We start from the raw sequence: 19,002 nt of genomic DNA, 5'->3' as shown, positions 1-19,002 counted from the left end.
TCGGGTAGATGAGATTGTTAATTGTATGAAAAATTTGGGTGAAGAAATAAGAGAAACTATAGTAGTTCAAAAGATTCTAAGATCATTATCCCCAAAGTTTGAATCTAAAGTATCTGCAATAGAAGAAAAAGAAAATCTCCGTGTTCTCACTATGTCTCAGCTACATGGAATTCTAACCGCTTATGAAATGAGAAAGGGAGGTCCATCTGACAGAAGGGAAGCTGCTTTTAAGGCATCAGGAAAAGAAGATTACTATGAAGCAAGCCATGGTCCAGAAGAAGAAGAAGAAGAATCAAATTTTGTCAGAAATCTTCAAAGGGGTTCTGGAAGGTTCAGAGGTAAGCTACCTTTCAAATGCTTTGCTTGTGGGAGAGTAGGTCATTATGCTACAAAATGTCCTTATAAGGATAAAGGAAAAGAACCTGCTAGATGGAACAAGAAACAAAGTGCAAATAAGAAAAGCTACTACACCCATGAAGATAGTGATGGCTTATCAAACAGTGATGAAGATGAACAAGGTAATAAATATAAGCTGTTAATGGCATTTGAAGATGATGATTATGAGGATGCTATAGATGTGGATAATCTCTATAATGAAATCACTAGACTCAAGAGAGGCATAGAAGAAAAGAATGTGATCATTGATACTTTGCAATTTCAAATTGATGAAAAGGAAAAACATCTTGAAAAACTAGAAGGTGAAATTGTTGGTCTCAGAAAAGAAATTGAGAAAACAAAAGCTATTAATCTTAAATTTGTCAAAGGATCTGAAACTTTGGATGAGATTATCAGTGTGCAGCGGTCTCCTCTAAACAAGACAGGTTTGGGCTATAATGGAGAAACCTCTCAAGCATCCACCTCAAAAAGTTATCTTGATGCAGCAAGAAGAAATGAGCGGAAGAACAATGAAGATAATCAGGTAAAGCAGGGACGAATTACAAACAGAAACTATCAGGGACAATCCTCCTTAAGGATGAACAAAAGCTACAACCAACCACAGGTAAAATCTTCTCAGTTTGGCTCAAGAATAGATGAAAATAGAAATTACAATCAGTTGGCTGGTAGATTCAATAACCGCAGAAGCTTCTTCAATGGACAATGCTTTTCTTGCCACAACTTTGGTCACAGAGCAGCTCAATGTGTTGCATATAAAACAATCATGACTAGGGAAGCTCAAAAACAAAGAAGTATGACAGGGATTACAAAAAGGACCTATAACAACTTTTCGGTGCTTGAAAATGAAGTTGAATGTTCTATTTGCAATAATTTTGGTCATAAAGACTCTGAATGCAGGAGCAGGTTTCAGGAGAAAAAGGAACAAGCCACAAGCACCAAAACATGGAGAATAAAGGAACCTCAAACAGAAAGATGTGGGATAGCATTTTATGCAGAAGGACAGGAAAATCTATGGTACATTGACAGTGGATGTTCGAAACATATGACAGGTGATAAAGAAAAACTTGAATCTTATTCTACTTTAGAAAAGGGAAAGAAAGTTTCTTTTGGAAATGATACTCCTGCAACTATAAAAGGAAAAGGTATTGCTCCTTTGAAAGAAAAGGTCAAGGCTGGAAATGTTTTGTATGTTGATGGATTGAAGCATAATCTTCTAAGTGTCAGCCAGATGTGTGATCAAAAAACAGAGGTTATTTTCAGATCGAATGGATGTCTTGTTCGTGATCTTGATACAGGTAAAACAGTTCTCAAAGGAAAAGAACTCCAAATAATCTGTACATATTTGAAGAAGGACAACAACAATGCTATCTTAGCAAGGATGAAGAGCACTGGTTATGGCATCGAAGGTTGGGACATCTAAGCTTCTCACAAATAAGGAAAGCATGCAAATATCAGGCAGTTCGCGATCTTCCAGATATCAAAATTCCAGACAACACCATATGCAAATCTTGTCAGTTTGGAAAGCAAACCAGAACTAACTTTCCAGAGAAGGAAGGATCAGCTAGCTTGCCTCTTGAGCTAGTCCATACAGATGTATGTGGTCCATTTAGGAAAAGGACACCTCGAGGAGAAGAATATCTGATATTATTCATTGATGATTTCTCAAGGTTTGTTTGGTTAGGGCTTATGAAGCACAAAGATGAAGCATTCGAAAAATTCAAATCCTTCAAAGCATTGGCTGAAAATGAATCAGGACACAAAATCAAGTGCCTCAGATCTGACAGAGGTGGGGAGTTCACATCAAATGAATTTTTCGATTTCTGCGATGAACATGGGATAAGAAGAGAATTCTCTACAGCTAGAACTCCTCAGCAAAATGGGGTTGTGGAAAGAATGAACAGAACTATCCAACAAATGGCTCGTGCTATGCTCGATGAATCAGGTACTCCTGCAACCTTCTGGGGTGAAGCTGCACATGCTGCTGTTATCATTCTTAACAAAACAAATGTCCGAGTAAACAGCACTCAAACACCTCATGAGCTTTGGAGTGGTAAAACTCCTTCCGTGAAGCATTTCAAAATCTTTGGGAGCAAATGTTATATTAAGAATACTGATGAGCAACTTGGCAAACTTGAACCTAGAGCAGATGAGGGCATTCTTCTTGGTTATTCTCCACATAGCAAAGCATACAAGTGCTACAATAAAAGACTTGGCAGAATTGTTGACAGTATTGATATAGTGGTTGATGAGAAGGGATATATTCCTAGGCAAGTTCATCATGAAGAAGATGAAGGTTACTCTCAAAGGCGAAATGATGAAGAAGAAGAACCTCAAGAAGAAGAAGAATCTCAAGAAGAACCAGAGGAGCAGACAAGAATAGAAGAGAAGACTCCATCCAGATATGTCCAAAAGAATCATCCAGAAACTCAGATTGTGGGGCAGAAAGAAGCAGGAGTACAAACAAGAAGGACACTTGCAGAAGCTTCAAGCTACTTGGCTCTACTCTCCTCCATTGAACCACAAAATGTGAAAGAAGCATGCAAAGATGAATGTTGGGTCAAAGCAATGGATGAAGAACTTGAGCAAATCGAAAGGAACAACACTTGGGAATTAGTTCCTAGACCAAAAGATAAGAATGTAATAGGAACAAAATGGGTCTTCAAGAATAAGTTAAATGAAAATGGAGAAGTAATTAGAAACAAGGCCAGACTTGTTTGTAAAGGGTATGCACAGCAAGAAGGAATAGATTTTGAAGAGACCTTTGCTCCTGTGGCAAGACTAGAGGCCATCCGAATGTTCCTTGCTCTCTCAAGCTTTCAAAACTTCAAGGTATTTCAAATGGACGTGAAATCAGCCTTCCTGAATGGAGACTTAGAAGAAGAAGTATATATTGAGCAGCCAGATGGGTTCATTCTTGGGAATGATCCAAACCTTGTATGCAGATTGAAAAAGGCTCTCTATGGGCTCAAACAAGCTCCAAGGGCTTGGTACTATCGGTTGGACAAATATCTTCACCAACAAGGCTTTTCAAAAGGATCAGCAGATAGCAATCTCTATATAAAAGTTGAAAATAACAAATTGCTAATTCTTGTTGTTTATGTAGATGATATTATTTTTGGCAGCAATGAAGAGACTATGAGTCAAAACTTTGCCTTGGTTATGCAGAAAGAATTCGAAATGTCACTTCTTGGAGAATTGACATATTTTCTTGGATTGCAAATCCAACAAAATGAAGGAGGTATCTTCTTGTCTCAAACCAAATACCTCAAGCAGATCTTGAAGAAGTATGGCATGGAAGAGTCAAAGCCAGTATGTACACCCATGGTTACAGGATGCAGCCTCAGTGCAAATGATGAATCAGCAGCAGTCCACCAACCCACTTATAGATCCATGATTGGGAGTTTGCTTTATTTGACAGGTACTCGACCAGATATTACACATGCAGTAGGAATGGTTGGAAGATTTCAAGCCAACCCAAAGGAAACTCATCTTCAGGCAGTCAAAAGAATCTTCAAATATCTTCAAGGGACCCAAAACTATGGCTTATGGTATCCTAGAAATACAGATCTCACTCTTCATGCTTACACAGATGCAGATTGGGCTGGAAGTGTGGATGATAGGAAAAGCACAAGTGGAGGTGCTTTCTTCATGGGTTCCAGATTAGTATCTTGGTTCAGCAAGAAACAAAGTTCGATTGCCTTATCTACAGCTGAAGCAGAATATGTGGCTGCAGCATCTTGTTGCACACAACTTCTTTGGATGATGCAGACCTTGCAGGACTTTCAAATCACTTGCACTCCACCTGTCTCTATCTTATGTGATAATACAAGTGCAATCAGCATTTCAAAGAATCCAGTCATGCACTCAAAGACCAAGCACATACCAATCAAGTACCATTTTCTTCGGGAACAAGTGCTTGAGCAGAAGGTCAAGTTGGAGTATGTTCCTTCTAAGGAGCAAGTTGCTGATATTCTCACAAAACCACTGCCCAGGGAAACTTTTGAATATCTCAGACAAAAGCTGGGAGTAGTTGATGCTTCATCCTGTTGTTGAAGTTTGTTTGTTCTACAGAAAAGTTGGTATACGCAGGTTACGGAAGGGATATGAGCGTATACACGCGGATTCATGCTGGGTAAGTCGCGTGTATGCTGGACGCTTGTTGCAGAAAGAATATCCGCGTACATACGCTGTTTTATACAGGATAAAACGCGTATATGAAGTTCTGAACAGCAAGGGAAAACTCTGAAGTTCTGAACAACAATAGGAATGTCAGAATTATTCAGGCACAGTTTCAGGGAGTGCAACAGGCACAGGTTCAGGGGGAGCAGCTCAAAAGTCTCATAAAGCATTGTTGGCATTCAGATGTTTTGGTTGTTGGTTTCAGGAGAAGGAGCTCAGAAAGAAATTCTAGTTGCTGATCTAACAAGATGTTTATCAGATGCTGCTGGTGTCTTTCCTAAGTCTTGGTCTAGATCTGTTGTCTCTATGTCATGTATCTCTCTTGTCTCTTTTATGGTGTCAAGGTCATGTAACGGCCTTTGTTGGTTTCCCCACTATGCCTGGGATGAATGCTGTAATATAATTGGTTGTTTCTGATATGTTATGGTTGTATGTATTGAGTCCTTTGGTGATAGAAAGGTCCCTTATGGTGTATAAGTCTTGGTTCTTGTTGAAGAACATCTTTTGCAGATCTGGCCTACTGTCAGGGGGAGCACGAGTCAGCACAGCTAAGCAGAGGTATCAGCATGTCCTCAGGGGGAGCATAGCCCTTTGCCCTTGATGTCAAAGGGGGAGAGTGACTTGGTGTGGTGGTTGCCATCAAGTCCAAAGGGGGAGATTGTTGGCATTATGATTCAAGTGTTGTCCTTGATGGCAACTCACTCAGAGGATGGTACAGGTGCTCAGAGGTTGGTACAGGTGATGGCAACTTAATCAGAAGACAGATCTCAGTACAGCATGACAAGGAAGCTCATACACGCCGTTTCGTTAAGCCCAAGTCGCGTGTACACGCTAGTTCGATTCAGAAAAAGCGCGTGTATGTGGAAAGGTTCCTTTGGTTCATGGTGGTTAGTCCTTGGAAGTTGTGCCTATGATTTCGGACCATTATGTCTCGACGGGCGTGTCGATCCCTAGTTTTAAAGTTGATGGTATTGTGTTACTATGGTTTTGGCTCTTGGTATTGAGAAAGGCCTAAGGCTATATAAGGAGAAGAAGATCATTAGGCAAAATCATCTTTCGACAAGGCATGAATATCTAAGAGAGAAAGAGATCTGATATGCAGGTTCTGAGTTGCATGATCTAAGCCAAGGAGAGATCACATCGGTTAATGGAAGACTAGATCTAAGGATAGATCGGGATCTAATGGTTTGAAATGCACTATCATGATATGGTTGATTATGCGTATTTCTAGATCTGCATATTGTCGCAATGTTACGTTCTGGGTCTAACTAATGTCTGGTACAGCTGCAAATTGAGAAAGTTTATTTTTAGATCTGTACGCAGGTTGGCTTCGGTAAAAGAGCGTGTATACGCGGGTTCTGCTCATTAAAGTAGCGTATATCTTTTGAAGCTTGATTTTGGGTTTACAGTGGGGTCTGACTGTTATTGCAGAGTTCTGTAGTCTGCTCTGTGTTCTGGTAACTGGTGATTGACAGGGTTCAGTGGTTCAGTGATTCAAAGTTTGGTTGTTTTATGCTTCAATGATCTGTTGTGGAAATTGAATGAATTGTGGTCTTCAGATTGTAATGTTGTGCTTCAGGAATATCTAAGTCTGAAAATGTATGAAAAGTGATACCTGAAAGAAGGAAGATTGTAGGTCAGCACCTACGTACTAGTATCTTGGCTAGTACAAGAGCAAAGGGGGTTGGAGCTCCCTTCCAAGGAAGTTTGGAGAACGAGAGAAGGTTGAAGCCTTCTGCAGGTTGTAGCCTGCGTACTGGTATAAGGCTGCACCAGTACAAAAGATTGTAAACTGAAGTTTCATATTAAAGAAAGATAGAGACAACTTGCAGCAGGTGGTTTTCACCCACATTGGGTTTCCACCTTATATCTTGGTGTTCATGTGTGTGGCTTTTTATCTGTTCTGTTATACTGCACATGTTTACTGTTAATATGATGAATAATGCCCTGATGCACTTAATTGAAGAATAAGCTAACTAAATTGTGAGTTTTCTTCTTATACGCTGTTTTACTTCGTCACAGTAGCGTGTACACGCTGGTTCACTTAACTGAAGTAGCGTATATGTTTCTGGGCATTTAAAAAGTTTGATTAATCTGATAATACTGATTCACCCCCCCTCTCAGTATTATTTCCAACAACCTGAACAACATTATGGACTCAAGTTTCCCCAGTTATTACTTAGCACTTAATTCTTACAGAAAAATCTCAATATTTCCCAGTTATCCCCCTTTATTACTTAATTCCTACAAAATATTTTTGGCCCATTTATTACTTAATTCCTACATAAGATTATCAATATTTTCTAGTCCCTTTATGGAGAAAAATATTGTTTTTATGTATTTTTATAGTTTCACTCTATGATACCCTTTAGTCTATGGATACCATGAATGTTTCAATTTCTAATGCTATGTACCAATAAACATTTTTTTTTAGAAAATATGTATTAAATAAGATTATATACTCTCTTCCTCCATTTTTTTTCTATTAAATCAAATGGGAGGAAAATTACTATATTTTGCAATCCAACTCATATGTATTAAATAAGATTATATACTCTTCCTCCATTTCTTTTCTATTAAATGAAATTGGAAGCAAATTACTATATTTTGGAATCCAACTCTTATAAATTTACAGGAAAATTGTAGCTATGTTTAATGTTATCTTGAAAGAAAGTTTGTTTATGATTTATCTATCTATGAGAATATAATAGAGCTCTTGGAATGATGTATTTATGATTTATTTTAAAATGATAAATGATGTTTCCAAGATTTTTACCAATTTTGATAGCCACCATACTTTTGATAGCCACCATACATTCACTTGCTGGGAGGAATATGTACGTGGAAATTTGTTATTCCACTAAAGATGCCATAGGGATGAATGTGCTGTCCAAGGGCATGCAAATTTTTGTATATTTACTTCAAATTGAGTTTAGTTTTTTGGTGAGTGTTTTTATGCAATTATTTTTTTTGTGCTTTTGATTAGTAATTAGGTTTTGGGTCATCTCTTTGCCAATAGGTTTTGTGGACTCTTAGTTTACTCCACAGATTTTTTTTATTTTTTTGGGTCTTAGCTGTGATTTTAGTCTGTTTGCTTAATGCCTTGGCCTATCACTAAGAAATTTATGGGCAGATAAGAAGACCACAACAGTGAATTAGATTAAAGGAAGAGACTATCATCAGTCACGTCGTTGTTTGCAGCGAACTGGATTTACGACCATGGTAAATCAGTTATGTTTGAGGCTGTTATCAATGAGGTGGTTGTCAGCAAGGCTTTGAAGACCACAGTTCCATCTTTTTTACGATTGAACATGCTTAAAACTTAACTCGATATGCTACGGCTGGTTCCATGGGAGGGTTCAATGCCCATTCATCCAATAGTATATTTGTTGTGTTTATTGCAACATACCAAGATCCTGCCCAGAATAGTGAGTGTTGCATTGTATTACAATGATGGAGGCTTCAACATCCAATGGTGGAAAGGATTTACATGTCTCGGTCACAATGCCTCGTCTTGAGGTAAGAAAATTTTAGCTAGTTAAGATTTCCACCCGTCGAGAAATGAAGATGAAGGGACGAATTATTTAAATTTCAGCTTTTATAGTAGTGAAGAAGATGGATCACAAAGGAAGAAAACACAGTTACTCTCCCTCCTTCGAATCTACTTAGTTTTAACTAAGATGTGAATGCGTAGATAATTAGAAATTGCTGGGTTGGTTGCAGGTGGGAACAATGGGAGGTGGAACAAAGTTGGCTTCATAAGTTTCTTGCTTGGATTGAAAGGAAATAATGTGGAACCTCCTTGAGCTAACTGTCATAGGTTGGAAAGAATTGTGGTTGTAGGCCAACCCTTAAGCAACAATGCCATTTTGGAGTATGCGAGGAATTTATCATCGGTACTTCAAACTAGATTTTCTCCCCTATAAAACATAGCCTTTTAGGGCATTTATCTTGTATAACACGTATTTTCCCAAGCATTGATGCCAATAAGGCTCCTAACTCTTTTCCTTCTCGAAACCAAAACCCCCAGAGGCAACATTGTTGGGGTTAGTAGCTTAAGGGACAACAAACAGATGAGTTAGCCAATACCCCAAGAGCCAACATTGTTGAGGTTAGTAGCTTAAGGGCCAACATAACGATGAGTTAGCTGTATTAGGTAGGTGGTGGAATTGAGAAAAAGGATCTCATATGCTTATCTCAAATGAGTTAGCCCATACCCCAAGAGCCAACATTGTTGAGGTTAGTAGCTTAAGGGCCAACATAACGATGAGTTAGCTGTATTAGGTAGGTGGTGGAATTGAGAAAAAGGATCTCATATGCTTATCTCTTATGTTGTTGGTCCTCCTTCAATAAAACAAACCAACCATACCTCACACATCTCGGGTGGATTTTCTGTGCAACGCTCTCACAATGGACATAATTTGCAAACATTCTCTCTGTCCGAGGGAATAATGGTTTTCTGTGGGTATCACCATGAATGATCTCATACAATACCAACTAGCTTTCCGTAATCTTATTTTTATTTCACCATGTTTGTTTGAATTCAATTCATGGACCACGTTCGCAAAAAGGGTTTCATGTTCTTGTGTTTCCAAAGCCTCCTAGCTAAGGTATCATTGATATTGAATTTAGTGTTTCCATATTTGTAAGTGCAATACTTCAAAGCAATTACTTGACAGTAGATTCATTTTTTTCCATTGACCTCACATGTTGTTAAACTAATTCTGAGATGAACATGAAAGCGAACAAAGCATTTTAAATGAAATGTCAGAAATTTTCTTAGGAATTCTATTGATTTATTTCTAATTGTTATACATTGAAGTGATTAAAAGAGAGTAAATGATATTTTTCCGGTGGACCTCAAAAAGGTGAATGTGTTTACTGACCTCAAAAAGGTTGTTAAACTAATAGCTTTACCTACCTAAAAAAGTTGTTAAACTAAATCTCAAAGGAATATAAAAACAAATAATGAATTTTAAATTAAAGGATATATTTTCTTTTAACTTTACTTAATGTGTAGATTAATATTTCAAATATAGTTTAGAAAATATTTTTGGGTGCTTTTAGAGAATATTTGGTTTATTAATTAATCTGTTATTTAAATTTTAAAATATATTTTGCAATAAATAATTCTTTAGGTTAATAAACTTATATATATAATCCTTTTGCATCTAAATATTTTGTGATATTATTGATTTATATTAAATATTATTACAAATATAATAAAAAATAAATAATAACTATATATATATATGTTAAAAATTATGTAATGTTAATTATTAAATATATTTGTTTATATCATATAATATTAACATAAATATCTTAGAATATTATATAATATTATGAAAATGTTTATAAATGAAAATTTTCAAAAATAAAATGATATTTATGACAAAATGGTAACACTTCATTTTTTAACCAATGTTATTAAAGTAGAGAATCAAGTTTAAAAGAAAATTTCTAAGAAAGTCACAATAATTTACAATTGTTCATAAATTATATGTTCACTTAGAAATGCACATCACTACTCTCCATGTATGGTATATAAAGAGTTTAAGGTAGAGTAATAATGTTTGTTAGTGATTTTAGGGTGATATTAGTATTTTTGTTTGTTCATAGAATATTAGTCAACATTTGTAGGTCATTTTGTTTTGTTGTAAATGTCATAAATTGATATTCTAGATTTTGTGGTAAATTTGAAGTAGTACTTGCTACCATGGGTAAATTTTAAATTTAGAGTTAATATAATGGTTTAGAATTCCAAAGTTGTTAAGTCTAGATGACAATATTATTGTAGAAAATGAATCTAGGTATGTTTTTTCTATAATGTTTGTACTTAGTATTGTGAATTTATGAAACAAGATGTCTCATTTAAGCTTAGTGTCAACGAGGATCATAGATGATGTATTTATCATTGCGAAGGGATTCAAGGTCCAACTTTAGGTATAATAACATTATCATGCAAGAAGATTGGGTCCATGGTGATAAGTCATGGTTTTGAGGTCAAGCCAATATTAGCAGAGCTCAGAAAATAATGTTGCTTCGTACAAAACAAGACAATGAACAACCTATATAAAAATCATAGTCACAAGTCATGGTTTCATGGGCATACAAGTATGAAAACAATGGGAAAATTGTTGTTGGCTTTTAAGTATGAAACCAATGGGAAAATTGTTGTTGGCTTTTAAGTATGAAACCAATGGGAAAATTGTTGTTGTTGGGTTTTACCCCTAATCCAAAATTGTAATGATACTTATTTTTTATTATTGGAAAAGACTTTGTTTGAAAATGGTGATTCACTTGCTATTCAAAATGGATGTCATAGCATAGGTAGTATGTGGGGGGTTTTTGTTATTTTTCTTTAAGAAGTTGGTAATATATTTTTGGATGAAAATGGATTATTGATTTTTTCAAACGCAATACAAACCATACATTGAATTGTTTATTTAAATCTATTTTATTAACTAATTTTTCATTTCTAAAAATTATTGATTTAAACATATTTTAGCAACTAATTTTTCATTTCAATGAAATGTGTGACATAAAAATAAAAATAATAGCATTTTATTGTAGACATACATATCAAATTGTTTTAATTACTCAAAGTCCAATATTTTGGGAATTCCTTAATATAATTTGGGACTATATTATTATTTTTTATTACAGAAATTGATTTAAAAAAAAAGAGTGCTTGAATTTTGCAAATGTAATACAAACTATAAACTTGTAATAATTTTTTATTTAAATTTATTTTATTAACTAATTTTTCATTTTGATGAAATATATAACATCAAATAAAAATAATAACATTTTATTGTTTTAAGATTATCATAAACAATTATAACTTAATTTTTGACCACTCTATGAGTTAATTGCATTACCTCATTCTACCACAGTAACTCTCATGTTTTCTTTTGTAGCATATGGATCTTGTTCTTTTTGTGGCCTTCTCCACTATGGGATCTTTGATTACTCTTTTAGGTTTGGACAAGTTGTGGGTTTTCTCAATTTATTTGTTATGAAGTACTTGTAGAGTTTCCTTCCTAATGTGTTTATTGCTAGGGTATGACATCTCCTTTTTCGTATAGGTGGCTTAGGAGGTCTTTTGTGTGGCTTCTCTCTCATTCTGGGTCAACACATTAGAGGAGGTATTTTTTGTGGCTTCTCTCTCATGCAAGAAAAATTGGTCCATGGTCATAATTCATAGCTTTGAGAGCACACGAATATTAGAAGAGTTGAGAAAACAATGTTTCCTTCTACAAATACAAGACAATGACTAACCTAGAAAAAAATCATAGTCATAAGTCATGGTTTCAAGGGCACACCAGTATGAAAATAGTGCAAAAATTGTTGTTGTTGGGTTTTATGGGTAATCCATAATGGTAATGACATATATTTGTGGTAGCATTAGGTAAGAAAGATGCTAAGAGACTAATAATTATTTCTTATTATTGGCAAAGAGATTGTTTGGAAACAATGATTCATGTCTCATTTGGAATGGATGTCATAGCCTAGGTTTCATATCAGTATACATTTGTTGTAGAGGCACAAATATAAGTGTTTCAATTAATCAATGTCCAACATTTTTCAAGATTTGTAGTAAGTGGGGTTTTTCTTATTCTTTTTAATAATTTGGTAATATAATTTTGGATGATATTGTTATTTGTCAACACATAAATTAATTTAAAAAATGGACCCTTGAATTTTTCAAATGTAATACAAATTATTAATTGAATTGTTGATTCAAATCTATTTTATTAACTATTTTTTTTCAATGAAATATATAACATCAAATAAAAATAATAGCATTTTCTTGTTGAGATACATATATAATTGTTTCAATTACTCAACTTCCAACATTTTGAAACATTTGTAGTAAGTGGGGTCTTTTTTTTTAAGAATTAAGTAATATAATTATGGATGACATTATTATTTTTTAATACATAAATTGATTTAGGAAAAATAGATGCTTGAATTTTGCAAATGTAATACAAACTAAAAATTTCTAATAATTGTTAATTTAAATTTATTTTATTAACTAATTTTTCATTTTAATGAAATGTATAACATCTAATAAAAGTAATAACATTTTATTGTTTTAAGGTTATCATAAACAATTATAACTTAAAGTTAGACATTTGGATGAGTTGGTTGCATTAAGTCATGCGACCATGGTTTTTGTTTTCAATACCATATGGATCTCCTTCTTGTTGTGGCATTTTCTACTACGGTCTCTCTTGTTACTCTTATAGGGCTCCACAAGTTCTAGCTTTTTTAAATTTATCCTTTATGTGGTACTTGTGGCATTTCCTTGTGTTGACTCTTAAGGTATAGTGTCTAGTTTTTCCTATAGATGGCATACAAGGTCTTTTTTGTGGCCTCTCTCTCATTATGGCTCACTTATTATACGATGTATTTTGTGTGGTGTTTGTAAACTATACCCATGTTTACATAGAAGGAAATCAAGGGCATAATGGGTAACTATTTCATTGAAATCACTTAAGACCACAACAAGAATGGAACCCACTTAGGAAAACTCTATAAAACTCTATCAATATCACCATTAATTGTTTGTTCCATAGGAAATTTGCATTCTTCGTTGCGATATAAGAACCTTGATTGGGAACAATAGAAGGTGTGGATATACAAATTTTGAAATGAGACTTGGTAATGAATATTTCATTTAATAATGCACATTAATAACCAAGAATGTGACAGGTACAATGCCCCAAGCTAGCTAAAGAAGCTATACCATTTGGAATCTTCATTGTATACCATTTGATATTTTCACTCATATTCCCATTCTATAGATGAACTATTATGGAAATGAGTGCAGACCCCATAATACCCACCAAGTAAATCATCTTTTTTCTGCTTGGCATTGCTAAAATCAATTTTGGATCCCAACAGAAAATATTCAAGATGACACTTTACAGTCACCCAATAATCATGTTGTGGAATATATTGCTTATAACCACTAAAATGATTAATATAGAGCTTACCATCCATAACAATGCGTGGCTTCCCCCATCCTTCATGTAAGCCCGACTTTAGTTGTGACCATGCATCTATAACAAGATAGTACATTCCCCATTCATCTAAACTCTAATGCTCTATGGTATTGTTACAGATAAATTCCCATCTACCACTGCTACATGTTTAAGAATATTAGAAGGATTGTCAGCAATGGAGCCTGGTGCACTTTTTGCATCCCTCCATGTGTTTTCAATGGGATCATAAAATTCCAAGAAAGGGAGCTAATAGCCTTTGAGAGGGCGCCTACTATAACCTCCAACTACATACAATTTTTTGTCAATTACTCCTACAAGGAAACCAAAATCAAGAGCTAATATGGATACATCCTTGTCCAATTATTCTTCCTTAGATCATACATCTATAGATCCATGTACATAATCTTGAACGTTAGTTTGGAACAAAAATAACAATGGATTGTCTTATACAAAAGCGAGAGTGAAAAAAAAAACAAATGAATCCACAAGTGATCATATTTAATAGTGTGGAGCTAAGAGAGAAAATGGAAGAGGTAATTTTTATATAGGCATAAGGATAAAGAATATTTCAGTTGTGATGTTAAATTAGAGGTTTTGAAATGAGGACTTTCTCCGTGATTTCTTTAAATATAGAATGCATTTTCCACTAAAATGACATTTAATTCATATGCAATAGAATATAAATGCACATTCCAAAGTTTAAATTACATTCGAAAACATGGATTTGTGGTTTAATACAATGCCCATTCAGATGAATGATTGAAACCATGCACTAAATTGAGGGTATTTTTGTATTTATCTTGAGTATTTTAACCATGAATGTGATTTAAGGGGTTTCTAAATGAGGAACTTTCCCTAGTTTCTTTAATGATGAAATACATTTACCATTCAAATGACATCTATTAACATGCAATAGGGGATAAACTCACATTCCAAATTTTAGATTTCATTTGAAATGGCCCTTCAGATGATTGAAAGCTTAATTACTCTTAATATATGTTCATTGCATGGAAATAAAATGGCATGAACAATCACCCAAGCAAGCATGCATGTCTAAGATATGGTCATAGTTACTTGCGTTCCTTATAATTGGAAAAGATTGTGTCTAGAAACATTTTATGGGTAACTAATATTTCTTCTAAGTGGAAAATCTTGTGTCCAAAAACCTTTCATGAGGTAACTAATTCAGTCCATTTGGGATAACTTACAACTTCTAGATCATAGTTGGTTGCTAGGAAAGAGTTGCTTGTTGATTTCCTTCCTTGTTGGATAGGGTATACCTATATCTTCTTGATGATGGACCTTTGTTATGAAAACTATCTAATACACATTCCATTTAAAAACAAATAATGGGCAAGAAAAATGAGAAAGAGGGGGTTGAGAGAGAAAACTTTGACTATTATCAAACGAATATCTACACACAGTTCATTTGCAATTATTAAAAATGGGTATGTACATCATCCTTACAACATACAACACAATACATATCATATTTTACATATGAATTCAAAAAGAATCTCTTCCAAATAGTGTCAAGGTTCTTAAGGACTCTATATTTTAAGTCTCAAGCACAATCCCCAGAGCATGAAAGAGACTTGCAAGAAAACATAAATAGGGAAAGGAAACCTTGATTGGGAACAACAAAACGTGACAATATACAAATTTTGAAATGAGACTTGGTAATGAATATTGTATTTAATGAATATTAATAACCAATAATATGGGAGGTACAATGCGCCAAGCTACCTAAAAATATTTACAATTTGGAAGCTTCATTATATGCCATTTGATATTTTGATTGATCTTCCCATTTTTTAGAGGAATAATCATGGAAATCAGTGCAGACCCCATAATACCCACTAAGTAGATCTTTTCTTTCTTGCTTGACATTGTTAAAATAAATCTTCCATCCCAATGTATGGATATGGCCCACCAAATGCAATTATTAGCAACAGTAAATTATTCTTAAGGATGAAAAAGTTTAAAGGATTCAATTTCTATGTGTGATGCATGAGGATTTCATTAAAAATTTTGAATGGATTGGAACTTGTTTTTGTAATGCAAGAAGATATGATTAATACAATAGTGAATTAGTTTGACGCCTAAAAAAATTGAAAGGATTCCAATTATCTATATGATGCATGTGGATTTGGTTTAAAATTTTTAAAGGATTTGACCTTATTTGTGTGATGCATGTGAATTTGATTAGAATGAGACATGCTTCAGTTGGATAAAGCATCATTATTATCCTTAATTCATATCTATCATTTAAATATTCAATTAAATCCCATGGCATATCACATAATATTCTACGTTACTCTTCCTGATGCCCTACTGCGTTTCCTTTGCAACATATGGTGCAATTTCTAGTTTATGTTATTTGACACAACATGTTATCCTCAAAATTGATGGGATACTAATAATAACAACCATCCAATTTTAAGGTGAAAATAAAAGGAGATACCAAATAGGTGTATGAAACCCCTTTGTTTGTGTCTCAAGAGACCCAGTTCTATCTATCTAATTACTAAAGTCTAAAAGTAAAGATACTCTACAATACTCTTTAATTGAAACTACCAACTGGAAACACATATTCTTAAACACTATACATGATAAGCTATATATCCTAATAATTTTATGTGGGTCTAAAATAAATTTATATGAAAATGACATTTTATTTGTTTTATAAAGGACAACATGCTATCAATAATTATGATATTATGACTAACCTATATTCACCCTAAAATCATTTTTTTTTAACATTTGATTCTATATCATGCATGCATAAATGTACTTACCCACAACTCTGCTTAACACTTTTGGTCACAATGCAAACTCTTGTCGTGGGGAAGCCACTACTGTCATTTTAAATGGTGAGGGAAAAGAAACTACTCTAGTTTGTAAATACTCTAGCTTTCAATGTCTAGGATAAAAGAAACTACTGTAGGCTAGGCAGAATAAGTACCCATATTTCAATTTTTCTTTATTTATATCATTTAAATTTTTACCAAAGAGGTTTAACTAGAATCCCATACTCTTCTTCTCAAAAATTTTAACTAAAGTATAAACTCTTAATCTAGAGATCTGGATTCGAATTTAAACTATGAGCTGAGAGATCTAAATTAGAAATAGAAATGGTAGAGACTCTACATCTAACAATATATTTCATCTTGGATCTAAATAAATAGCCCAATCTTATAAAAGGTAGAATGTGGTTTAATTCTCAACCACATAGTCAAACTATGATGCTACATTTAAGAGATATATCAAAATTACAGTGTAATAACATAACAATATAAATGAAAAATACTTTATTTAAATAACAATATGACATTGTAAATGAATAACATTTCTTATCAAAAATTATAATTTCACAGTTGACAATCCTCTACTTGTGAAAATATAGCATCCCCGTTTATAAATTTAATAGGTCATGCACTATCTATAACATTATTCATTAATATTTTTTTATTGTTATAATATTACAATATACATGAATATCACAATATAACAAATATATAACAATATAAGAAGTATTTGTCTCCTTAAATTCAAGACAACATATATACCTATGAAATTAATTTATGGTCCAATTGGATAACTATCTAGGAGACAATAATAAACATAATATAATTTACAATTACACATCTATATATAAAGAATTTTTCCTCTAACAATGTGTAAGTGGAAAATTTTCAAGAATGTTATCTTGATATTTTATCAATAACTTCCATTGTCATTTTTTTGTCTATTCTTCACTTCTTTCAACTGCAACCTAGTTGCTATGACCAAATGACTATATTGGACACATGTAACATCTTGTTTGCAATCTTGAAAAATAATGTGGTATTAAAATTTCTTTACTTAATGTGTTTTTCTACTTAGTGTGGTATTAATGTGTTTTTCTATTTATTGCATTGCAATAAATTATAATGAACTTTCTCTAGATTATTTTCTAGTTCCATGGTAGAAAATGCACAACTTTCGCTAACCATAGTAGAAATATGGGTGTAATACTTGTCAACCATAATGAGTTCATTGTCTATATACTTATTAGTCAACCTTGGATGTGGGGGCAATTGTTTAGTATATCCATGGTTTGACATATTTTTTATTGTTGTTCACACACTCATTCTTGGACTCTATATACATGAAAGGAAAAATAAAAACTACTTTCATTTCTAGTTGATAATATATTTTTCATATTCTCACCTCTAAAAATAAAAAGAAAGAAAATTATTTTATTTTTTGAATACAATTACTTTTTAAACTATTTATAAAAAGGTTAGAGTTAATCAAATTCACTTTTAATTAATATTGTTTTCAAATCTTTATATTAATAAAAACTTGATTACCTTACTTTTTATAGTTATATTACATATTTAAATTACTATGAAATAATAGATAAATATATGTCGCTATAATATGATATTGAAAATAAAATATAAATGAGGCTTATGTCATGTGACATTTTATTTTGTGTATTTTCTCAAGACCCTATGTGAAAGACATCTGGTTTGGCTCTATGGTAATGTGGAAAAAGTAGAAATGGAGACTATGAAAATTGCTAGAACTTGCCTTATCTTTGGTATATTTGTTTGTTTCGGCCTAAATATATTTCTATGTTAACGATGGAAGTACAGAAATTATGTTTCATCTCACCTTAAATATCAAGCATATCTATAATGGTTCATTTTTTCCTTAAATAATCTTTTATATTGATTTGTTTTAATATGTGAGATTAGTAGAGTAAAGAGAAAGGAGAACTTAATTGAGAAGAATAATATGATATATATATTGAGAGACAAAAATGCTTGTGTTATATATTGTTCTTATAAAGACAGTATTTTAAGACAATTTAATTTGAGACACCCACTTAAAGACAATATTTAAGACAATACACAAGTTTTATTTTGTCTCAAGTTAAGACAATTTAACCGAATATTGTCCTAAACCCCCCTTGTGTTGTAATGTTTCTAGGGACCCTTATATCTAAATATATATATATATATATATATATATATATATATATATATATATATATATATATATATATATATATATATATATATATAGATATAAGAGTCCCTACAAACATTACAACACAAGGGGCAGTTTAAGACAATATTCGGGTAAATTGTCTTAACTTGAGACAAAATAAAACTTGTGTATTGTCTTAAATATTGTCTTTAAGTGGGTGTCTCAAATTAAATTGTCTTAAAATATTGTCTTTATAAGGACAATATATAACACAAGCATTTTTGTCTCTCCAGAGACAATTTCATTCTTCTCTCTCTAGAGACAATAGTTGGGATTAAAGACATATTGTCTTTAAAGAGACAATATCTTTGATCCTAACTATTTTCTCTCTAGAGACAATAAAAAATTACATTCAAAGATAATAGAACATCACTTT

Source organism: Pinus tabuliformis, chromosome J (genome assembly GCF_031772625.1).
Source record: "Pinus tabuliformis cultivar Carrire ecotype Pingquan chromosome J, CPIR1, whole genome shotgun sequence".
In the NCBI taxonomy this organism is placed as follows: domain Eukaryota; kingdom Viridiplantae; phylum Streptophyta; class Pinopsida; order Pinales; family Pinaceae; genus Pinus; species Pinus tabuliformis.
This window is presented reverse-complemented; position numbering follows the sequence as displayed.